Genomic DNA, 23133 nt, shown 5'->3' with positions numbered 1-23133 from the left:
CATGATACAGTTTGGGTAAGTCTTCTTAACCCTTGTCAAAGAATGTAGAAGACAGATGGGTATGTAATGACTTGATTAAGACTTTTTTGAAACATCTCTAATAGGACTCCCCATTCATTGGATCCTGAAAAGAGTATGCAATTGATATACCTTTTCTTTAACCAAGCCGCCTGAACAGGGACTTGAACCCTGGGCCCTCAGATTAAAAGTCTGATGCTCTCCCGACTGAGCTATCCAGGCTCAGAGAGGCCGCTCCACAAAATGACCTTATCAACATTTGGAAGTGTCCCAACTATCACTACGTTTCTTAAGATGGTTGCCGGTATTAAGTACTGAATACGCGGAATATAATAATGAATTGGTACTTCAAGCATTTGAAATCTCTTCAGTAAATTTAACCTTATTGTAAGTCCTGAAATTGCTACTATCTCATTTTTTTTGCTGACTTAGAATTCATATGTTTTTATTGACATTGTAAAATTAAGGAAGGGCCCAAAATCTTACTTCTGAGTAAATTACATTTTCATAAGTACAGCTGCCAATTTCCTCTTCTGCAAAGATTGCGTAACTTGAATAGTATCTATTTAAAATAGACTTCCTTTCACTGCCCTTTTTGGTGAAGCAGAAGCATGCATGCACTGTTTATTACTCTTTTAAACAGTTATGAAATAAATAGGGATAAAACTGACTCTGGTGGGATTCGAACCCACAACCTTTGAATATCTTTTTTTCATTCACCTAGAAGTCCAATGCGCTATCCATTGCGCCACAGAGCCAATACGCTCTGATGAGGTGCAGAGATATTCTGAAATGAAATAATGTTGATCAGCTTAATAAAGTTCATTTGATACTATAACCATGGATTTATTTTGAATATTGAATTGGGAAATTATATTCACCGTCTCAAGTTACATGATACCTTAGGTAAATCTACGTACGACTTAAGTTTAGTCAAATGGCACATGATATATGAGGCAGATGTGCATTTCACAACTCCATGAAAGACGTTTTTGCAATTTTAGTAATGGAATATCTTATTCGTCATGCAGGGGAACACAAAAAGAGCATCCAATTAGAGTAATTTTTCTTTAAAGGAAGCAACCGCCTGAACAGGGACTTGAACCCTGGACCCTCAGATTAAAAGTCTGATGCTCTACCGACTGAGCTATCCAACTCTGCTATACTCTGTCTTAAAATCAGCTAAACAAATGTGGACGTACACTGACCTACACTCTATGTATTAATATGGTTACATATATTAGCAATCAAATTTGTAGAGTTTAATAACAAATTGATGTTTTAACCCCTTCCATGCTCATGACGAGCTCAGCTCTTCGTGCAGTACACTTGTCGTGTGCTTATGACGAGCTGAGCTCGTCATGAACAATGGATTTACAGATCATTCAGCACAGGAGGAAAATCTCCTGTAGCATTGAAGGTGTTAAGCATTTGAAATTTCAGCAGCACACGTAATCCATTTTAAATCCTGAAATTTGTACTATCTCATTTTCGGCTGACTTAGAAATCATGTGTCTAAAATGACATTGTGAAATCAATAAAGTGCCAAATACTATTACTACCTACTAAATTACATTTTCAGCAGTATCTTTGGGAATTTCCTCTTGGGCATAGATTATGCAATGTTTTCAAAGCAAACAGTCTCTGTTTAAGTAGACTTTCTTTCACTGCCATTTTGGTAAATGTTTCTGGTGATGCAGACGCAGGCATTGCTTGTTACTGTTTCAATTAGTTATAAAATAAGAGGAGGGATAAAATTGACCCAGCTGGTGTTTGAACACAAAGCCTTTGAATGCTTTTGCTACATTCGTCTAGGACTCCAAGCCGCTATCCATTGCACTAGAGATCCGACCTGATTCAACACGGTGATCAGAGATTCACAAATAAAAAGATGACCTATCAGCTGTTGACCAACTTTATCAAGTTAATCGGACACTACCTTACATTTTGAACATTGAATTGGGTAAAAGATAATCAACAAACTACATGATACAGTTTGGGTAAGTCTTCTTAACCCTTGTCAAAGAATGTAGAAGACAGATGGGTATGTAATGACTTGATTAAGACTTTTTTGAAACATCTCTAATAGGACTCCCCATTCATTGGATCCTGAAAAGAGTATGCAATTGATATACCTTTTCTTTAACCAAGCCGCCTGAACAGGGACTTGAACCCTGGGCCCTCAGATTAAAAGTCTGATGCTCTCCCGACTGAGCTATCCAGGCTCGGAGAGGGCGCTCCACAAAATGACCTTATCAACATTTGGAAGTGTCCCAACTATCACTACGTTTCTTAAGATGGTTGCCGGTATTAAGTACTGAATACGCGGAATATAATAATGAATTGGTACTTCAAGCATTTGAAATCTCTTCAGTAAATTTAACCTTATTGTAAGTCCTGAAATTGCTACTATCTCATTTTTTTTGCTGACTTAGAATTCATATGTTTTTATTGACATTGTAAAATTAAGGAAGGGCCCAAAATCTTACTTCTGAGTAAATTACATTTTCATAAGTACAGCTGCCAATTTCCTCTTCTGCAAAGATTGCGTAACTTGAATAGTATCTATTTAAAATAGACTTCCTTTCACTGCCCTTTTTGGTGAAGCAGAAGCATGCATGCACTGTTTATTACTCTTTTAAACAGTTATGAAATAAATAGGGATAAAAGTGACTCTGGTGGGATTCGAACCCACAACCTTTGAATATCTTTTTTACATTCACCTAGAAGTCCAATGCGCTATCCATTGCGCCACAGAGCCAATACACTCTGATGAGGTGCAGAGATATTCTGAAATGAAATAATGTTGATCAGCTTTATAAAGTTCATTTGATACTATAACCATGGATTTATTTTGAATATTGAATTGGGGAAATTATATTCACCGTCTCAAGTTACATGATACTTTAGGTAAGTCTACGTACGACTTAAGTTTAGTCAAATGGCACATGATATATGAGGCAGATGTGCATTTCACAACTCCATGAAAGACGTCTTTGCAATTTTAGTAATGGAATATCTTATACGTCATGCAGGGGAACACAAAAAGAGCATCCAATTAGAGTAATTTTTCTTTAAAGGAAGGAACCGCCTGAACAGGGACTTGAACCCTGGACCCTCAGATTAAAAGTCTGATGCTCTACCGACTGAGCTATCCAGGCTCTGCTATACTTTGTCTTAAAATCAGCTAAACAAATGTGGACGTACACTGACCTACACTCTGTGTATTAATATGGTTACATATATTAGCAATCAAATTTGTAGAGTTTAATAACAAATTGATGTTTTAACCCCTTCCATGCTCATGACGAGCTCAGCTCGTCGTGCAGTACACTTGTCGTGTGCTTATGACGAGCTGAGCTCGTCATGAACAATGGATTTACAGATCATTCAGCACAGGAGGAAAATCTCCTGTAGCATTGAAGGTGTTAAGCATTTGAAAAATTCAGCAGCACACGTAATCCATTTTAAATCCTGAAATTTGTACTATCTCATTTTCGGCTGACTTAGAAATCATGTGTCTAAAATGACCTTGTGAAATCAATAAAGTGCCAAATACTATTACTACCTACTAAATTACATACATTTTCAGCAGTTTCTTTGGGAACTTCCTCTTGGGCATAGATTATGCAATGTTTTCAAAGCAAACAGTCTCTGTTTAAGTAGACTTTCTTTCACTGCCATTTTGGTAAATGTTTCTGGTGATGCAGACGCAGGCATTGCTTGTTACTGTTTCAATTAGTTATAAAATAAGAGGAGGGATAAAATTGACCCAGCTTGTGTTTGAACACAAAGCCTTTGAATGCTTTTGCTACATTCGTCTAGGACTCCAAGCCGCTATCCATTGCACTAGAGATCCGACCTGATTCAACACGGTGATCAGAGATTCACAAATAAAAAGATGACCTATCAGCTGTTGACCAACTTTATCAAGTTAATCGGACACTACCTTACATTTTGAACATTGAATTGGGTAAAAGATAATCAACAAACTACATGATACAGTTTGGGTAAGTCTTCTTAACCCTTGTCAAAGAATGTAGAAGACAGATGGGTATGTAATGACTTGATTAAGACTTTTTTGAAACATCTCTAATAGGACTCCCCATTCATTGGATCCTGAAAAGAGTATGCAATTGATATACCTTTTCTTTAACCAAGCCGCCTGAACAGGGACTTGAACCCTGGGCCCTCAGATTAAAAGTCTGATGCTCTCCCGACTGAGCTATCCAGGCTCGGAGAGGGCGCTCCACAAAATGACCTTATCAACATTTGGAAGTGTCCCAACTATCACTACGTTTCTTAAGATGGTTGCCGGTATTAAGTACTGAATACGCGGAATATAATAATGAATTGGTACTTCAAGCATTTGAAATCTCTTCAGTAAATTTAACCTTATTGTAAGTCCTGAAATTGCTACTATCTCATTTTTTTTGCTGACTTAGAATTCATATGTTTTTATTGACATTGTAAAATTAAGGAAGGGCCCAAAATCTTACTTCTGAGTAAATTACATTTTCATAAGTACAGCTGCCAATTTCCTCTTCTGCAAAGATTGCGTAACTTGAATAGTATCTATTTAAAATAGACTTCCTTTCACTGCCCTTTTTGGTGAAGCAGAAGCATGCATGCACTGTTTATTACTCTTTTAAACAGTTATGAAATAAATAGGGATAAAAGTGACTCTGGTGGGATTCGAACCCACAACCTTTGAATATCTTTTTTACATTCACCTAGAAGTCCAATGCGCTATCCATTGCTCCACAGAGCCAATACACTCTGATGAGGTGCAGAGATATTCTGAAATGAAATAATGTTGATCAGCTTTATAAAGTTCATTTGATACTATAACCATGGATTTATTTTGAATATTGAATTGGGGAAATTATATTCACCGTCTCAAGTTACATGATACTTTAGGTAAGTCTACGTACGACTTAAGTTTAGTCAAATGGCACATGATATATGAGGCAGATGTGCATTTCACAACTCCATGAAAGACGTTTTTGCAATTTTAGTAATGGAATATCTTATTCGTCATGCAGGGGAACACAAAAAGAGCATCCAATTAGAGTAATTTTTCTTTAAAGGAAGCAACCGCCTGAACAGGGACTTGAACCCTGGACCCTCAGATTAAAAGTCTGATGCTCTACCGACTGAGCTATCCAGGCTCTGCTATACTCTGTCTTAAAATCAGCTAAACAAATGTGGACGCACACTGACCTACACTCTGTGTATTAATATGGTTACATATATTAGCAATCAAATTTGTAGAGTTTAATAACAAATTGATGTTTTAACCCCTTCCATGCTCATGACGAGCTCAGCTCGTCGTGCAGTACATTTGTCGTGTGCTTATGACGAGCTGAGCTCGTCATGAACAATGGATTTACAGATCATTCAGCACAGGAGGAAAATCTCCTGTAGCATTGAAGGTGTTAAGCATTTGAAATTTCAGCAGCACACGTAATCCATTTTAAATCCTGAAATTTGTACTATCTCATTTTCGGCTGACTTAGAAATCATGTGTCTAAAATGACATTGTGAAATCAATAAAGTGCCAAATACTATTACTACCTACTAAATTACATAAATTTTCAGCAGTATCTTTGGGAATTTCCTCTTGGGCATAGATTATGCAATGTTTTCAAAGCAAACAGTCTCTGTTTAAGTAGACTTTCTTTCACTGCCATTTTGGTAAATGTTTCTGGTGATGCAGACGCAGGCATTGCTTGTTACTGTTTCAATTAGTTATAAAATAAGAGGAGGGATAAAATTGACCCAGCTTGTGTTTGAACACAAAGCCTTTGAATGCTTTTGCTACATTCGTCTAGGACTCCAAGCCGCTATCCATTGCACTAGATATCCGACCTGATTCAACACAGTGATCAGAGATTCACAAATAAAAAGATGACCTATCAGCTGTTGACCAACTTTATCAAGTTAATCGGACACTACCTTACATTTTAAACATTGAATTGGGTAAAAGATAATCAACAAACTACATGATACAGTTTGGGTAAGTCTTCTTAACCCTTGTCAAAGAATGTAGAAGACAGATGGGTATGTAATGACTTGATTAAGACTTTTTTGAAACATCTCTAATAGGACTCCCCATTCATTGGATCCTGAAAAGAGTATGCAATTGATATACCTTTTCTTTAACCAAGCCGCCTGAACAGGGACTTGAACCCTGGGCCCTCAGATTAAAAGACTGATGCTCTCCCGACTGAGCTATCCAGGCTCAGAGAGGCCGCTCCACAAAATGACCTTATCAACATTTGGAAGTGTCCCAACTATCACTACGTTTCTTAAGATGGTTGCCGGTATTAAGTACTGAATACGCGGAATATAATAATGAATTGGTACTTCAAGCATTTGAAATCTCTTCAGTAAATTTAACCTTATTGTAAGTCCTGAAATTGCTACTATCTCATTTTTTTTGCTGACTTAGAATTCATATGTTTTTATTGACATTGTAAAATTAAGGAAGGGCCCAAAATCTTACTTCTGAGTAAATTACATTTTCATAAGTACAGCTGCCAATTTCCTCTTCTGCAAAGATTGCGTAACTTGAATAGTATCTATTTAAAATAGACTTCCTTTCACTGCCCTTTTTGGTGAAGCAGAAGCATGCATGCACTGTTTATTACTCTTTTAAACAGTTATGAAATAAATAGGGATAAAACTGACTCTGGTGGGATTCGAACCCACAACCTTTGAATATCTTTTTTTTATTCACCTAGAAGTCCAATGCGCTATCCATTGCGCCACAGAGCCAATACGCTCTGATGAGGTGCAGAGATATTCTGAAATGAAATAATGTTGATCAGCTTAATAAAGTTCATTTGATACTATAACCATGGATTTATTTTGAATATTGAATTGGGAAATTATATTCACCGTCTCAAGTTACATGATACCTTAGGTAAATCTACGTACGACTTAAGTTTAGTCAAATGGCACATGATATATGAGGCAGATGTGCATTTCACAACTCCATGAAAGACGTTTTTGCAATTTTAGTAATGGAATATCTTATTCGTCATGCAGGGGAACACAAAAAGAGCATCCAATTAGAGTAATTTTTCTTTAAAGGAAGCAACCGCCTGAACAGGGACTTGAACCCTGGACCCTCAGATTAAAAGTCTGATGCTCTACCGACTGAGCTATCCAACTCTGCTATACTCTGTCTTAAAATCAGCTAAACAAATGTGGACGTACACTGACCTACACTCTATGTATTAATATGGTTACATATATTAGCAATCAAATTTGTAGAGTTTAATAACAAATTGATGTTTTAACCCCTTCCATGCTCATGACGAGCTCAGCTCTTCGTGCAGTACACTTGTCGTGTGCTTATGACGAGCTGAGCTCGTCATGAACAATGGATTTACAGATCATTCAGCACAGGAGGAAAATCTCCTGTAGCATTGAAGGTGTTAAGCATTTGAAATTTCAGCAGCACACGTAATCCATTTTAAATCCTGAAATTTGTACTATCTCATTTTCGGCTGACTTAGAAATCATGTGTCTAAAATGACATTGTGAAATCAATAAAGTGCCAAATACTATTACTACCTACTAAATTACATTTTCAGCAGTATCTTTGGGAATTTCCTCTTGGGCATAGATTATGCAATGTTTTCAAAGCAAACAGTCTCTGTTTAAGTAGACTTTCTTTCACTGCCATTTTGGTAAATGTTTCTGGTGATGCAGACGCAGGCATTGCTTGTTACTGTTTCAATTAGTTATAAAATAAGAGGAGGGATAAAATTGACCCAGCTGGTGTTTGAACACAAAGCCTTTGAATGCTTTTGCTACATTCGTCTAGGACTCCAAGCCGCTATCCATTGCACTAGAGATCCGACCTGATTCAACACGGTGATCAGAGATTCACAAATAAAAAGATGACCTATCAGCTGTTGACCAACTTTATCAAGTTAATCGGACACTACCTTACATTTTGAACATTGAATTGGGTAAAAGATAATCAACAAACTACATGATACAGTTTGGGTAAGTCTTCTTAACCCTTGTCAAAGAATGTAGAAGACAGATGGGTATGTAATGACTTGATTAAGACTTTTTTGAAACATCTCTAATAGGACTCCCCATTCATTGGATCCTGAAAAGAGTATGCAATTGATATACCTTTTCTTTAACCAAGCCGCCTGAACAGGGACTTGAACCCTGGGCCCTCAGATTAAAAGTCTGATGCTCTCCCGACTGAGCTATCCAGGCTCGGAGAGGGCGCTCCACAAAATGACCTTATCAACATTTGGAAGTGTCCCAACTATCACTACGTTTCTTAAGATGGTTGCCGGTATTAAGTACTGAATACGCGGAATATAATAATGAATTGGTACTTCAAGCATTTGAAATCTCTTCAGTAAATTTAACCTTATTGTAAGTCCTGAAATTGCTACTATCTCATTTTTTTTGCTGACTTAGAATTCATATGTTTTTATTGACATTGTAAAATTAAGGAAGGGCCCAAAATCTTACTTCTGAGTAAATTACATTTTCATAAGTACAGCTGCCAATTTCCTCTTCTGCAAAGATTGCGTAACTTGAATAGTATCTATTTAAAATAGACTTCCTTTCACTGCCCTTTTTGGTGAAGCAGAAGCATGCATGCACTGTTTATTACTCTTTTAAACAGTTATGAAATAAATAGGGATAAAAGTGACTCTGGTGGGATTCGAACCCACAACCTTTGAATATCTTTTTTACATTCACCTAGAAGTCCAATGCGCTATCCATTGCGCCACAGAGCCAATACACTCTGATGAGGTGCAGAGATATTCTGAAATGAAATAATGTTGATCAGCTTTATAAAGTTCATTTGATACTATAACCATGGATTTATTTTGAATATTGAATTGGGGAAATTATATTCACCGTCTCAAGTTACATGATACTTTAGGTAAGTCTACGTACGACTTAAGTTTAGTCAAATGGCACATGATATATGAGGCAGATGTGCATTTCACAACTCCATGAAAGACGTCTTTGCAATTTTAGTAATGGAATATCTTATACGTCATGCAGGGGAACACAAAAAGAGCATCCAATTAGAGTAATTTTTCTTTAAAGGAAGGAACCGCCTGAACAGGGACTTGAACCCTGGACCCTCAGATTAAAAGTCTGATGCTCTACCGACTGAGCTATCCAGGCTCTGCTATACTTTGTCTTAAAATCAGCTAAACAAATGTGGACGTACACTGACCTACACTCTGTGTATTAATATGGTTACATATATTAGCAATCAAATTTGTAGAGTTTAATAACAAATTGATGTTTTAACCCCTTCCATGCTCATGACGAGCTCAGCTCGTCGTGCAGTACACTTGTCGTGTGCTTATGACGAGCTGAGCTCGTCATGAACAATGGATTTACAGATCATTCAGCACAGGAGGAAAATCTCCTGTAGCATTGAAGGTGTTAAGCATTTGAAAAATTCAGCAGCACCCGTAATCCATTTTAAATCCTGAAATTTGTACTATCTCATTTTCGGCTGACTTAGAAATCATGTGTCTAAAATGACCTTGTGAAATCAATAAAGTGCCAAATATTATTACTACCTACTAAATTACATACATTTTCAGCAGTTTCTTTGGGAACTTCCTCTTGGGCATAGATTATGCAATGTTTTCAAAGCAAACAGTCTCTGTTTAAGTAGACTTTCTTTCACTGCCATTTTGGTAAATGTTTCTGGTGATGCAGACGCAGGCATTGCTTGTTACTGTTTCAATTAGTTATAAAATAAGAGGAGGGATAAAATTGACCCAGCTGGTGTTTGAACACAAAGCCTTTGAATGCTTTTGCTACATTCGTCTAGGACTCCAAGCCGCTATCCATTGCACTAGAGATCCGACCTGATTCAACACGGTGATCAGTGATTCACAAATAAAAAGATGACCTATCAGCTGTTGACCAACTTTATCAAGTTAATCGGACACTACCTTACATTTTGAACATTGAATTGGGTAAAAGATAATCAACAAACTACATGATACAGTTTGGGTAAGTCTTCTTAACCCTTGTCAAAGAAGGTAGAAGACAGATGGGTATGTAATGACTTGATTAAGACTTTTTTGAAACATCTCTAATAGGACTCCCCATTCATTGGATCCTGAAAAGAGTATGCAATTGATATACCTTTTCTTTAACCAAGCCGCCTGAACAGGGACTTGAACCCTGGGCCCTCAGATTTAAAGACTGATGCTCTCCCGACTAAGCTATCCAGGCTCGGAGAGGCCGCTCCACAAAATGACCTTATCAACATTTGGAAGTGTCCCAACTATCACTACGTTTCTTAAGATGGTTGCCGGTATTAAGTACTGAATACGCGGAATATAATAATGAATTGGTACTTCAAGCATTTGAAATCTCTTCAGTAAATGTAACCTTATTGTAAGTCCTGAAATTGCTACTATCTCATTTTTTTTGCTGACTTAGAAGTCATATGTTTTTATTGACATTGTAAAATTAAGGAATGGCCCAAAATCTTACTTCTGAGTAAATTACATTTTCATAAGTACAGCTGCCAATTTCCTCTTCTGCAAAGATTGCGTAATTTGAATAGTATCTATTTAAAATAGACTTCCTTTCACTGCCCTTTTTGGTGAAGCAGAAGCATGCATGCACTGTTTATTACTCTTTTAAACAGTTATGAAATAAATAGGGATAAAACTGACTCTGGTGGGATTCGAACCCACAACCTTTGAATATCTTTTTTACATTCACCTAGAAGTCCAATGCGCTATCCATTGCGCCACAGAGCCAATACGCTCTGATTAGGTGCAGAGATATTCTGAAATGAAATAATGTTGATCAGCTTTATAAAGTTCATTTGATACTATAACCATGGATTTATTTTGAATATTGAATTGGGGAAATTATATTCACCGTCTCAAGTTACATGATACCTTAGGTAAGTCTACGTACGACTTAAGTTTAGTCAAATGGCACATGATATATGAGGCAGATGTGCATTTCACAACTCCATGAAAGACGTTTTTGCAATTTTAGTAATGGAATATCTTATTCGTCATGCAGGGGAACACAAAAAGAGCATCCAATTCGAGTAATTTTTCTTTAAAGGAAGCAACCGCCTGAACAGGGACTTGAACCCTGGACCCTCAGATTAAAAGTCTGATGCTCTACCGACTGAGCTATCCAGGCTCTGCTATACTCTGTCTTAAAATCAGCTAAACAAATGTGGACGTACACTGACCTACACTCTGTGTATTAATATGGTTACATATATTAGCAATCAAATTTGTAGAGTTTAATAACAAATTGATGTTTTAACCCCTTCCATGCTCATGACGAGCTCAGCTCGTCGTGCAGTACACTTGTCGTGTGCTTATGACGAGCTGAGCTCGTCATGAACAATGGATTTACAGATCATTCAGCACAGGAGGAAAATCTCCTGTAGCATTGAAGGTGTTAAGCATTTGAAATTTCAGCAGCACACGTAATCCATTTTAAATCCTGAAATTTGTACTATCTCATTTTCGGCTGACTTAGAAATCATGTGTCTAAAATGACCTTGTGAAATCAATAAAGTGCCAAATACTATTACTACCTACTAAATTACATACATTTTCAGCAGTTTCTTTGGGAACTTCCTCTTGGGCATAGATTATGCAATGTTTTCAAAGCAAACAGTCTCTGTTTAAGTAGACTTTCTTTCACTGCCATTTTGGTAAATGTTTCTGGTGATGCAGACGCAGGCATTGCTTGTTACTGTTTCAATTAGTTATAAAATAAGAGGAGGGATAAAATTGACCCAGCTGGTGTTTGAACACAAAGCCTTTGAATGCTTTTGCTACATTCGTCTAGGACTCCAAGCCGCTATCCATTGCACTAGAGATCCGACCTGATTCAACACGGTGATCAGAGATTCACAAATAAAAAGATGACCTATCAGCTGTTGACCAACTTTATCAAGTTAATCGGACACTACCTTACATTTTGAACATTGAATTGGGTAAAAGATAATCAACAAACTACATGATACAGTTTGGGTAAGTCTTCTTAACCCTTGTCAAAGAATGTAGAAGACAGATGGGTATGTAATGACTTGATTAAGACTTTTTTGAAACATCTCTAATAGGACTCCCCATTCATTGGATCCTGAAAAGAGTATGCAATTGATATACCTTTTCTTTAACCAAGCCGCCTGAACAGGGACTTGAACCCTGGGCCCTCAGATTAAAAGTCTGATGCTCTCCCGACTGAGCTATCCAGGCTCGGAGAGGGCGCTCCACAAAATGACCTTATCAACATTTGGAAGTGTCCCAACTATCACTACGTTTCTTAAGATGGTTGCCGGTATTAAGTACTGAATACGCGGAATATAATAATGAATTGGTACTTCAAGCATTTGAAATCTCTTCAGTAAATTTAACCTTATTGTAAGTCCTGAAATTGCTACTATCTCATTTTTTTTGCTGACTTAGAATTCATATGTTTTTATTGACATTGTAAAATTAAGGAAGGGCCCAAAATCTTACTTCTGAGTAAATTACATTTTCATAAGTACAGCTGCCAATTTCCTCTTCTGCAAAGATTGCGTAACTTGAATAGTATCTATTTAAAATAGACTTCCTTTCACTGCCCTTTTTGGTGAAGCAGAAGCATGCATGCACTGTTTATTACTCTTTTAAACAGTTATGAAATAAATAGGGATAAAAGTGACTCTGGTGGGATTCGAACCCACAACCTTTGAATATCTTTTTTACATTCACCTAGAAGTCCAATGCGCTATCCATTGCGCCACAGAGCCAATACACTCTGATGAGGTGCAGAGATATTCTGAAATGAAATAATGTTGATCAGCTTTATAAAGTTCATTTGATACTATAACCATGGATTTATTTTGAATATTGAATTGGGGAAATTATATTCACCGTCTCAAGTTACATGATACTTTAGGTAAGTCTACGTACGACTTAAGTTTAGTCAAATGGCACATGATATATGAGGCAGATGTGCATTTCACAACTCCATGAAAGACGTCTTTGCAATTTTAGTAATGGAATATCTTATACGTCATGCAGGGGAACACAAAAAGAGCATCCAATTAGAGTAATTTTTCTTTAAAGGAAGGAACCGCCTGAACAGGGACTTGAACCCTGGACCCTCAGATTAAAAGTCTGATGCTCTACCGACTGAGCTATCCAGGCTCTGCTATACTTTGTCTTAAAATCAGCTAAACAAATGTGGACGTACACTGACCTACACTCTGTGTATTAATATGGTTACATATATTAGCAATCAAATTTGTAGAGTTTAATAACAAATTGATGTTTTAACCCCTTCCATGCTCATGACGAGCTCAGCTCGTCGTGCAGTACACTTGTCGTGTGCTTATGACGAGCTGAGCTCGTCATGAACAATGGATTTACAGATCATTCAGCACAGGAGGAAAATCTCCTGTAGCATTGAAGGTGTTAAGCATTTGAAAAATTCAGCAGCACACGTAATCCATTTTAAATCCTGAAATTTGTACTATCTCATTTTCGGCTGACTTAGAAATCATGTGTCTAAAATGACCTTGTGAAATCAATAAAGTGCCAAATATTATTACTACCTACTAAATTACATACATTTTCAGCAGTTTCTTTGGGAACTTCCTCTTGGGCATAGATTATGCAATGTTTTCAAAGCAAACAGTCTCTGTTTAAGTAGACTTTCTTTCACTGCCATTTTGGTAAATGTTTCTGGTGATGCAGACGCAGGCATTGCTTGTTACTGTTTCAATTAGTTATAAAATAAGAGGAGGGATAAAATTGACCAAGCTGGTGTTTGAACACAAAGCCTTTGAATGCTTTTGCTACATTCGTCTAGGACTCCAAGCCGCTATCCATTGCACTAGAGATCCGACCTGATTCAACACGGTGATCAGTGATTCACAAATAAAAAGATGACCTATCAGCTGTTGACCAACTTTATCAAGTTAATCGGACACTACCTTACATTTTGAACATTGAATTGGGTAAAAGATAATCAACAAACTACATGATACAGTTTGGGTAAGTCTTCTTAACCCTTGTCAAAGAAGGTAGAAGACAGATGGGTATGTAATGACTTGATTAAGACTTTTTTGAAACATCTCTAATAGGACTCCCCATTCATTGGATCCTGAAAAGAGTATGCAATTGATATACCTTTTCTTTAACCAAGCCGCCTGAACAGGGACTTGAACCCTGGGCCCTCAGATTTAAAGACTGATGCTCTCCCGACTGAGCTATCCAGGCTCGGAGAGGCTGCTCCACAAAATGACCTTATCAACATTTGGAAGTGTCCCAACTATCACTACGTTTCTTAAGATGGTTGCCGGTATTAAGTACTGAATACGCGGAATATAATAATGAATTGGTACTTCAAGCATTTGAAATCTCTTCAGTAAATGTAACCTTATTGTAAGTCCTGAAATTGCTACTATCTCATTTTTTTTGCTGACTTAGAAGTCATATGTTTTTATTGACATTGTAAAATTAAGGAAGGGCCCAAAATCTTACTTCTGAGTAAATTACATTTTCATAAGTACAGCTGCCAATTTCCTCTTCTGCAAAGATTGCGTAATTTGAATAGTATCTATTTAAAATAGACTTCCTTTCACTGCCCTTTTTGGTGAAGCAGAAGCATGCATGCACTGTTTATTACTCTTTTAAACAGTTATGAAATAAATAGGGATAAAACTGACTCTGGTGGGATTCGAACCCACAACCTTTGAATATCTTTTTTACATTCACCTAGAAGTCCAATGCGCTATCCATTGCGCCACAGAGCCAATACGCTCTGATTAGGTGCAGAGATATTCTGAAATGAAATAATGTTGATCAGCTTTATAAAGTTCATTTGATACTATAACCATGGATTTATTTTGAATATTGAATTGGGGAAATTATATTCACCGTCTCAAGTTACATGATACCTTAGGTAAGTCTACGTACGACTTAAGTTTAGTCAAATGGCACATGATATATGAGGCAGATGTGCATTTCACAACTCCATGAAAGACGTTTTTGCAATTTTAGTAATGGAATATCTTATTCGTCATGCAGGGGAACACAAAAAGAGCATCCAATTCGAGTAATTTTTCTTTAAAGGAAGCAACCGCCTGAACAGGGACTTGAACCCTGGACCCTCAGATTAAAAGTCTGATGCTCTACCGACTGAGCTATCCAGGCTCTGCTATACTCTGTCTTAAAATCAGCTAAACAAATGTGGACGTACACTGACCTACACTCTGTGTATTAATATGGTTACATATATTAGCAATCAAATTTGTAGAGTTTAATAACAAATTGATGTTTTAACCCCTTCCATGCTCATGACGAGCTCAGCTCGTCGTGCAGTACACTTGTCGTGTGCTTATGACGAGCTGAGCTCGTCATGAACAATGGATTTACAGATCATTCAGCACAGGAGGAAAATCTCCTGTAGCATTGAAGGTGTTAAGCATTTGAAATTTCAGCAGCACACGTAATCCATTTTAAATCCTGAAATTTGTACTATCTCATTTTCGGCTGACTTAGAAATCATGTGTCTAAAATGACCTTGTGAAATCAATAAAGTGCCAAATACTATTACTACCTACTAAATTACATACATTTTCAGCAGTTTCTTTGGGAACTTCCTCTTGGGCATAGATTATGCAATGTTTTCAAAGCAAACAGTCTCTGTTTAAGTAGACTTTCTTTCACTGCCATTTTGGTAAATGTTTCTGGTGATGCAGACGCAGGCATTGCTTGTTACTGTTTCAATTAGTTATAAAATAAGAGGAGGGATAAAATTGACCCAGCTGGTGTTTGAACACAAAGCCTTTGAATGCTTTTGCTACATTCGTCTAGGACTCCAAGCCGCTATCCATTGCACTAGAGATCCGACCTGATTCAACACGGTGATCAGAGATTCACAAATAAAAAGATGACCTATCAGCTGTTGACCAACTTTATCAAGTTAATCGGACACTACCTTACATTTTGAACATTGAATTGGGTAAAAGATAATCAACAAACTACATGATACAGTTTGGGTAAGTCTTCTTAACCCTTGTCAAAGAATGTAGAAGACAGATGGGTATGTAATGACTTGATTAAGACTTTTTTGAAACATCTCTAATAGGACTCCCCATTCATTGGATCCTGAAAAGAGTATGCAATTGATATACCTTTTCTTTAACCAAGCCGCCTGAACAGGGACTTGAACCCTGGGCCCTCAGATTAAAAGTCTGATGCTCTCCCGACTGAGCTATCCAGGCTCGGAGAGGGCGCTCCACAAAATGACCTTATCAACATTTGGAAGTGTCCCAACTATCACTACGTTTCTTAAGATGGTTGCCGGTATTAAGTACTGAATACGCGGAATATAATAATGAATTGGTACTTCAAGCATTTGAAATCTCTTCAGTAAATTTAACCTTATTGTAAGTCCTGAAATTGCTACTATCTCATTTTTTTTGCTGACTTAGAATTCATATGTTTTTATTGACATTGTAAAATTAAGGAAGGGCCCAAAATCTTACTTCTGAGTAAATTACATTTTCATAAGTACAGCTGCCAATTTCCTCTTCTGCAAAGATTGCGTAATTTGAATAGTATCTATTTAAAATAGACTTCCTTTCACTGCCCTTTTTGGTGAAGCAGAAGCATGCATGCACTGTTTATTACTCTTTTAAACAGTTATGAAATAAATAGGGATAAAACTGACTCTGGTGGGATTCGAACCCACAACTTTTGAATATCTTTTTTACATTCACCTAGAAGTCCAATGCGCTATCCATTGCGCCACAGAGCCAATACGCTCTGATTAGGTGCAGAGATATTCTGAAATGAAATAATGTTGATCAGCTTTATAAAGTTCTTTTGATACTATAACCATGGATTTATTTTGAATATTGAATTGGGGAAATTATATTCACCGTCTCAAGTTACATGATACCTTAGGTAAGTCTACGTACGACTTAAGTTTAGTCAAATGGCACATGATATATGAGGCAGATGTGCATTTCACAACTCCATGAAAGACGTTTTTGCAATTTTAGTAATGGAATATCTTATTCGTCATGCAGGGGAACACAAAAAGAGCATCCAATTCGAGTAATTTTTCTTTAAAGGAAGCAACCGCCTGAACAGGGACTTGAACCCTGGACCCTCAGATTAAAAGTCTGATGCTCTACCGACTGAGCTATCCAGGCTCTGCTATACTCTGTCTTAAAATCAGCTAAACAAATGTGGACGTACACTGACCTACACTCTGTGTATTAATATGGTTACATATATTAGCAATCAAATTTGTAGAGTTTAATAACAAATTGATGTTTTAACCCCTTCCATGCTCATGACGAGCTCAGCTCGTCGTGCAGTACACTTGTCGTGTGCTTATGACGAGCTGAGCTCGTCATGAACAATGGATTTACAGATCATTCAGCACAGGAGGAAAATCTCCTGTAGCATTGAAGGTGTTAAGCATTTGAAATTTCAGCAGCACACATAATCCATTTTAAATCCTGAAATTTGTACTATCTCATTTTCGGCTGACTTAGAAATCATGTGTCTAAAATGACCTTGTGAAATCAATAAAGTGCCAAATACTATTACTACCTACTAAATTACATACATTTTCAGCAGTTTCTTTGGGAACTTCCTCTTGGGCATAGATTATGCAATGTTTTCAAAGCAAACAGTCTCTGTTTAAGTAGACTTTCTTTCACTGCCATTTTGGTAAATGTTTCTGGTGATGCAGACGCAGGCATTGCTTGTTACTGTTTCAATTAGTTATAAAATAAGAGGAGGGATAAAATTGACCCAGCTGGTGTTTGAACACAAAGCCTTTGAATGCTTTTGCTACATTCGTCTAGGACTCCAAGCCGCTATCCATTGCACTAGAGATCCGACCTGATTCAACACGGTGATCAGAGATTCACAAATAAAAAGATGACCTATCAGCTGTTGACCAACTTTATCAAGTTAATCGGACACTACCTTACATTTTGAACATTGAATTGGGTAAAAGATAATCAACAAACTACATGATACAGTTTGGGTAAGTCTTCTTAACCCTTGTCAAAGAATGTAGAAGACAGATGGGTATGTAATGACTTGATTAAGACTTTTTTGAAACATCTCTAATAGGACTCCCCATTCATTGGATCCTGAAAAGAGTATGCAATTGATATACCTTTTCTTTAACCAAGCCGCCTGAACAGGGACTTGAACCCTGGGCCCTCAGATTAAAAGTCTGATGCTCTCCCGACTGAGCTATCCAGGCTCGGAGAGGGCGCTCCACAAAATGACCTTATCAACATTTGGAAGTGTCCCAACTATCACTACGTTTCTTAAGATGGTTGCCGGTATTAAGTACTGAATACGCGGAATATAATAATGAATTGGTACTTCAAGCATTTGAAATCTCTTCAGTAAATTTAACCTTATTGTAAGTCCTGAAATTGCTACTATCTCATTTTTTTTGCTGACTTAGAATTCATATGTTTTTATTGACATTGTAAAATTAAGGAAGGGCCCAAAATCTTACTTCTGAGTAAATTACATTTTCATAAGTACAGCTGCCAATTTCCTCTTCTGCAAAGATTGCGTAACTTGAATAGTATCTATTTAAAATAGACTTCCTTTCACTGCCCTTTTTGGTGAAGCAGAAGCATGCATGCACTGTTTATTACTCTTTTAAACAGTTATGAAATAAATAGGGATAAAAGTGACTCTGGTGGGATTCGAACCCACAACCTTTGAATATCTTTTTTACATTCCCCTAGAAGTCCAATGCGCTATCCATTGCGCCACAGAGCCAATACACTCTGATGAGGTGCAGAGATATTCTGAAATGAAATAAAGTTGATCAGCTTTATAAAGTTCATTTGATACTATAACCATGGATTTATTTTGAATATTGAATTGGGGAAATTATATTCACCGTCTCAAGTTACATGATACTTTAGGTAAGTCTACGTACGACTTAAGTTTAGTCAAATGGCACATGATATATGAGGCAGATGTGCATTTCACAACTCCATGAAAGACGTTTTTGCAATTTTAGTAATGGAATATCTTATTCGTCATGCAGGGGAACACAAAAAGAGCATCCAATTAGAGTAATTTTTCTTTAAAGGAAGGAACCGCCTGAACAGGGACTTGAACCCTGGACCCTCAGATTAAAAGTCTGATGCTCTACCGACTGAGCTATCCAGGCTCTGCTATACTCTGTCTTAAAATCAGCTAAACAAATGTGGACGTACACTGACCTACCATCTGTGTATTAATATGGTTACATATATTAGCAATCAAATTTGTAGAGTTTAATAACAAATTGATGTTTTAACCCCTTCCATGCTCATGACGAGCTCAGTTCGTCGTGCAGTACACTTGTCATGTGCTTATGACGAGCTGAGCTCGTCATGAACAATGGATTTACAGATCATTCAGCACAGGAGGAAAATCTCCTGTAGCATTGAAGGTGTTAAGCATTTGAAATTTCAGCAGCACACGTAATCCATTTTAAATCCTGAAATTTGTACTATCTCATTTTCGGCTGACTTAGAAATCATGTGTCTAAAATGACCTTGTGAAATCAATAAAGTGCCAAATACTATTACTACCTACTAAATTACATACATTTTCAGCAGTTTCTTTGGGAACTTCCTCTTGGGCATAGATTATGCAATGTTTTCAAAGCAAACAGTCTCTGTTTAAGTAGACTTTCTTTCACTGCCATTTTGGTAAATGTTTCTGGTGATGCAGACGCAGGCATTGCTTGTTACTGTTTCAATTAGTTATAAAATAAGAGGAGGGATAAAATTGACCCAGCTGGTGTTTGAACACAAAGCCTTTGAATGCTTTTGCTACATTCGTCTAGGACTCCAAGCCGCTATCCATTGCACTAGAGATCCGACCTGATTCAACACGGTGATCAGAGATTCACAAATAAAAAGATGACCTATCAGCTGTTGACCAACTTTCTCAAGTTAATCGGACACTACCTTACATTTTGAACATTGAATTGGGTAAAAGATAATCAACAAACTACATGATACAGTTTGGGTAAGTCTTCTTAACCCTTGTCAAAGAATGTAGAAGACAGATGGGTATGTAATGACTTGATTAAGACTTTTTTGAAACATCTCTAATAGGACTCCCCATTCATTGGATCCTGAAAAGAGTATGCAATTGATATACCTTTTCTTTAACCAAGCCGCCTGAACAGGGACTTGAACCCTGGGCCCTCAGATTAAAAGTCTGATGCTCTCCCGACTGAGCTATCCAGGCTCGGAGAGGGCGCTCCACAAAATGACCTTATCAACATTTGGAAGTGTCCCAACTATCACTACGTTTCTTAAGATGGTTGCCGGTATTAAGTACTGAATACGCGGAATATAATAATGAATTGGTACTTCAAGCATTTGAAATCTCTTCAGTAAATTTAACCTTATTGTAAGTCCTGAAATTGCTACTATCTCATTTTTTTGGCTGACTTAGAATTCATATGTTTTTATTGACATTGTAAAATTAAGGAAGGGCCCAAAATCTTACTTCTGAGTAAATTACATTTTCATAAGTACCGCTGCCAATTTCCTCTTCTGCAAAGATTGCGTAACTTGAATAGCATCTATTTAAAATAGACTTCCTTTCACTGCCCTTTTTGGTGAAGCAGAAGCATGCATGCACTGTTTATTACTCTTTTAAACAGTTATGAAATAAATAGGGATAAAAGTGACTCTGGTGGGATTCGAACCCACAACCTTTGAATATCTTTTTTACATTCACCTAGAAGTCCAATGCGCTATCCATTGCGCCACAGAGCCAATACACTCTGATGAGGTGCAGAGATATTCTGAAATGAAATAATGTTGATCAGCTTTATAAAGTTCATTTGATACTATAACCATGGATTTATTTTGAATATTGAATTGGGGAAATTATATTCACCGTCTCAAGTTACATGATACTTTAGGTAAGTCTACGTACGACTTAAGTTTAGTCAAATGGCACATGATATATGAGGCAGATGTGCATTTCACAACTCCATGAAAGACGTTTTTGCAATTTTAGTAATGGAATATCTTATTCGTCATGCAGGGGAACACAAAAAGAGCATCCAATTAGAGTAATTTTTCTTTAAAGGAAGGAACCGCCTGAACAGGGACTTGAACCCTGGACCCTCAGATTAAAAGTCTGATGCTCTACCGACTGAGCTATCCAGGCTCTGCTATACTCTGTCTTAAAATCAGCTAAACAAATGTGGACGTACACTGACCTACACTCTGTGTATTAATATGGTTACATATATTAGCAATCAAATTTGTAGAGTTTAATAACAAATTGATGTTTTAACCCCTTCCATGCTCATGACGAGCTCAGCTCGTCGTGCAGTACACTTGTCGTGTGCTTATGACGAGCTGAGCTCGTCATGAACAATGGATTTACAGATCATTCAGCACAGGAGGAAAATCTCCTGTAGCATTGAAGGTGTTAAGCATTTGAAATTTCAGCAGCACACGTAATCCATTTTAAATCCTGAAATTTGTACTATCTCATTTTCGGCTGACTTAGAAATCATGTGTCTAAAATGACCTTGTGAAATCAATAAAGTGCCAAATATTATTACTACCTACTAAATTACATACATTTTCAGCAGTTTCTTTGGGAACTTCCTCTTGGGCATAGATTATGCAATGTTTTCAAAGCAAACAGTCTCTGTTTAAGTAGACTTTCTTTCACTGCCATTTTGGTAAATGTTTCTGGTGATGCAGACGCAGGCATTGCTTGTTACTGTTTCAATTAGTTATAAAATAAGAGGAGGGATAAAATTGACCCAGCTGGTGTTTGAACACAAAGCCTTTGAATGCTTTTGCTACATTCGTCTAGGACTCCAAGCCGCTATCCATTGCACTAGAGATCCGACCTGATTCAACACGGTGATCAGTGATTCACAAATAAAAAGATGACCTATCAGCTGTTGACCAACTTTATCAAGTTAATCGGACACTACCTTACATTTTGAACATTGAATTGGGTAAAAGATAATCAACAAACTACATGATACAGTTTGGGTAAGTCTTCTTAACCCTTGTCAAAGAATGTAGAAGACAGATGGGTATGTAATGACTTGATTAAGACTTTTTTGAAACATCTCTAATAGGACTCCCCATTCATTGGATCCTGAAAAGAGTATGCAATTGATATACCTTTTCTTTAACCAAGCCGCCTGAACAGGGACTTGAACCCTGGGCCCTCAGATTAAAAGTCTGATGCTCTCCCGACTGAGCTATCCAGGCTCGGAGAGGGCGCTCCACAAAATGACCTTATCAACATTTGGAAGTGTCCCAACTATCACTACGTTTCTTAAGATGGTTGCCGGTATTAAGTACTGAATACGCAGAATATAATAATGAATTGGTACTTCAAGCATTTGAAATCTCTTCAGTAAATTTAACCTTATTGTAAGTCCTGAAATTGCTACTATCTCATTTTTTTTGCTGACTTAGAATTCATATGTTTTTATTGACATTGTAAAATTAAGGAAGGGCCCAAAATCTTACTTCTGAGTAAATTACATTTTCATAAGTACAGCTGCCAATTTCCTCTTCTGCAAAGATTGCGTAACTTGAATAGTATCTATTTAAAATAGACTTCCTTTCACTGCCCTTTTTGGTGAAGCAGAAGCATGCATGCACTGTTTATTACTCTTTTAAACAGTTATGAAATAAATAGGGATAAAAGTGACTCTGGTGGGATTCGAACCCACAACCTTTGAATATCTTTTTTACATTCCCCTAGAAGTCCAATGCGCTATCCATTGCGCCACAGAGCCAATACACTCTGATGAGGTGCAGAGATATTCTGAAATGAAATAAAGTTGATCAGCTTTATAAAGTTCATTTGATACTATAACCATGGATTTATTTTGAATATTGAATTGGGGAAATTATATTCACCGTCTCAAGTTACATGATACTTTAGGTAAGTCTACGTACGACTTAAGTTTAGTCAAATGGCACATGATATATGAGGCAGATGTGCATTTCACAACTCCATGAAAGACGTTTTTGCAATTTTAGTAATGGAATATCTTATTCGT

The 23133-nt window shown here is 37.1% G+C and overlaps 20 non-coding genes across 20 annotated transcripts; all 20 read right to left on the bottom strand.

Annotated features, from left to right (window-relative positions):
* Window positions 1-685: 685 nt before the first annotated feature.
* Window positions 686-776, bottom strand: TRNAR-UCU (transfer RNA arginine (anticodon UCU)). The gene is given in 2 exon segments: window positions 686-721; window positions 740-776. It is a non-coding gene; the product is annotated as a tRNA-Arg (tRNA).
* A 1912-nt stretch (window positions 777-2688) lies between these two features.
* On the bottom strand, window positions 2689-2779 carry TRNAR-UCU (transfer RNA arginine (anticodon UCU)). Its single transcript is given in 2 exon segments — window positions 2689-2724; window positions 2743-2779. It is a non-coding gene; the product is annotated as a tRNA-Arg (tRNA).
* Window positions 2780-3106: 327 nt separating this feature from the next.
* On the bottom strand, window positions 3107-3179 carry TRNAK-UUU (transfer RNA lysine (anticodon UUU)). The gene has a single exon. It is a non-coding gene; the product is annotated as a tRNA-Lys (tRNA).
* Window positions 3180-5116: 1937 nt separating this feature from the next.
* TRNAK-UUU (transfer RNA lysine (anticodon UUU)) lies at window positions 5117-5189 on the bottom strand. Its single transcript has one exon. It is a non-coding gene; the product is annotated as a tRNA-Lys (tRNA).
* Window positions 5190-6707: 1518 nt separating this feature from the next.
* On the bottom strand, window positions 6708-6798 carry TRNAR-UCU (transfer RNA arginine (anticodon UCU)). Its single transcript is given in 2 exon segments — window positions 6708-6743; window positions 6762-6798. It is a non-coding gene; the product is annotated as a tRNA-Arg (tRNA).
* Window positions 6799-8710: 1912 nt separating this feature from the next.
* TRNAR-UCU (transfer RNA arginine (anticodon UCU)) lies at window positions 8711-8801 on the bottom strand. Its single transcript is given in 2 exon segments — window positions 8711-8746; window positions 8765-8801. It is a non-coding gene; the product is annotated as a tRNA-Arg (tRNA).
* Window positions 8802-9128: 327 nt separating this feature from the next.
* TRNAK-UUU (transfer RNA lysine (anticodon UUU)) lies at window positions 9129-9201 on the bottom strand. The gene has a single exon. It is a non-coding gene; the product is annotated as a tRNA-Lys (tRNA).
* A 1519-nt stretch (window positions 9202-10720) lies between these two features.
* Window positions 10721-10811, bottom strand: TRNAR-UCU (transfer RNA arginine (anticodon UCU)). The gene is given in 2 exon segments: window positions 10721-10756; window positions 10775-10811. It is a non-coding gene; the product is annotated as a tRNA-Arg (tRNA).
* A 327-nt stretch (window positions 10812-11138) lies between these two features.
* On the bottom strand, window positions 11139-11211 carry TRNAK-UUU (transfer RNA lysine (anticodon UUU)). The gene has a single exon. It is a non-coding gene; the product is annotated as a tRNA-Lys (tRNA).
* A 1518-nt stretch (window positions 11212-12729) lies between these two features.
* On the bottom strand, window positions 12730-12820 carry TRNAR-UCU (transfer RNA arginine (anticodon UCU)). The gene is given in 2 exon segments: window positions 12730-12765; window positions 12784-12820. It is a non-coding gene; the product is annotated as a tRNA-Arg (tRNA).
* Window positions 12821-13147: 327 nt separating this feature from the next.
* Window positions 13148-13220, bottom strand: TRNAK-UUU (transfer RNA lysine (anticodon UUU)). Its single transcript has one exon. It is a non-coding gene; the product is annotated as a tRNA-Lys (tRNA).
* Window positions 13221-14739: 1519 nt separating this feature from the next.
* Window positions 14740-14830, bottom strand: TRNAR-UCU (transfer RNA arginine (anticodon UCU)). Its single transcript is given in 2 exon segments — window positions 14740-14775; window positions 14794-14830. It is a non-coding gene; the product is annotated as a tRNA-Arg (tRNA).
* Window positions 14831-15157: 327 nt separating this feature from the next.
* TRNAK-UUU (transfer RNA lysine (anticodon UUU)) lies at window positions 15158-15230 on the bottom strand. The gene has a single exon. It is a non-coding gene; the product is annotated as a tRNA-Lys (tRNA).
* A 1518-nt stretch (window positions 15231-16748) lies between these two features.
* TRNAR-UCU (transfer RNA arginine (anticodon UCU)) lies at window positions 16749-16839 on the bottom strand. The gene is given in 2 exon segments: window positions 16749-16784; window positions 16803-16839. It is a non-coding gene; the product is annotated as a tRNA-Arg (tRNA).
* Window positions 16840-17166: 327 nt separating this feature from the next.
* TRNAK-UUU (transfer RNA lysine (anticodon UUU)) lies at window positions 17167-17239 on the bottom strand. Its single transcript has one exon. It is a non-coding gene; the product is annotated as a tRNA-Lys (tRNA).
* Window positions 17240-18757: 1518 nt separating this feature from the next.
* Window positions 18758-18848, bottom strand: TRNAR-UCU (transfer RNA arginine (anticodon UCU)). Its single transcript is given in 2 exon segments — window positions 18758-18793; window positions 18812-18848. It is a non-coding gene; the product is annotated as a tRNA-Arg (tRNA).
* A 327-nt stretch (window positions 18849-19175) lies between these two features.
* On the bottom strand, window positions 19176-19248 carry TRNAK-UUU (transfer RNA lysine (anticodon UUU)). The gene has a single exon. It is a non-coding gene; the product is annotated as a tRNA-Lys (tRNA).
* A 1518-nt stretch (window positions 19249-20766) lies between these two features.
* Window positions 20767-20857, bottom strand: TRNAR-UCU (transfer RNA arginine (anticodon UCU)). Its single transcript is given in 2 exon segments — window positions 20767-20802; window positions 20821-20857. It is a non-coding gene; the product is annotated as a tRNA-Arg (tRNA).
* Window positions 20858-21184: 327 nt separating this feature from the next.
* On the bottom strand, window positions 21185-21257 carry TRNAK-UUU (transfer RNA lysine (anticodon UUU)). Its single transcript has one exon. It is a non-coding gene; the product is annotated as a tRNA-Lys (tRNA).
* Window positions 21258-22775: 1518 nt separating this feature from the next.
* TRNAR-UCU (transfer RNA arginine (anticodon UCU)) lies at window positions 22776-22866 on the bottom strand. The gene is given in 2 exon segments: window positions 22776-22811; window positions 22830-22866. It is a non-coding gene; the product is annotated as a tRNA-Arg (tRNA).
* Window positions 22867-23133: the final 267 nt, after the last annotated feature.

This window comes from Lissotriton helveticus, chromosome 1_1 (genome assembly GCF_964261635.1).
Source record: "Lissotriton helveticus chromosome 1_1, aLisHel1.1, whole genome shotgun sequence".
Lineage (NCBI taxonomy): Eukaryota > Metazoa > Chordata > Amphibia > Caudata > Salamandridae > Lissotriton > Lissotriton helveticus.
This window is presented reverse-complemented; position numbering and strand designations above follow the sequence as displayed.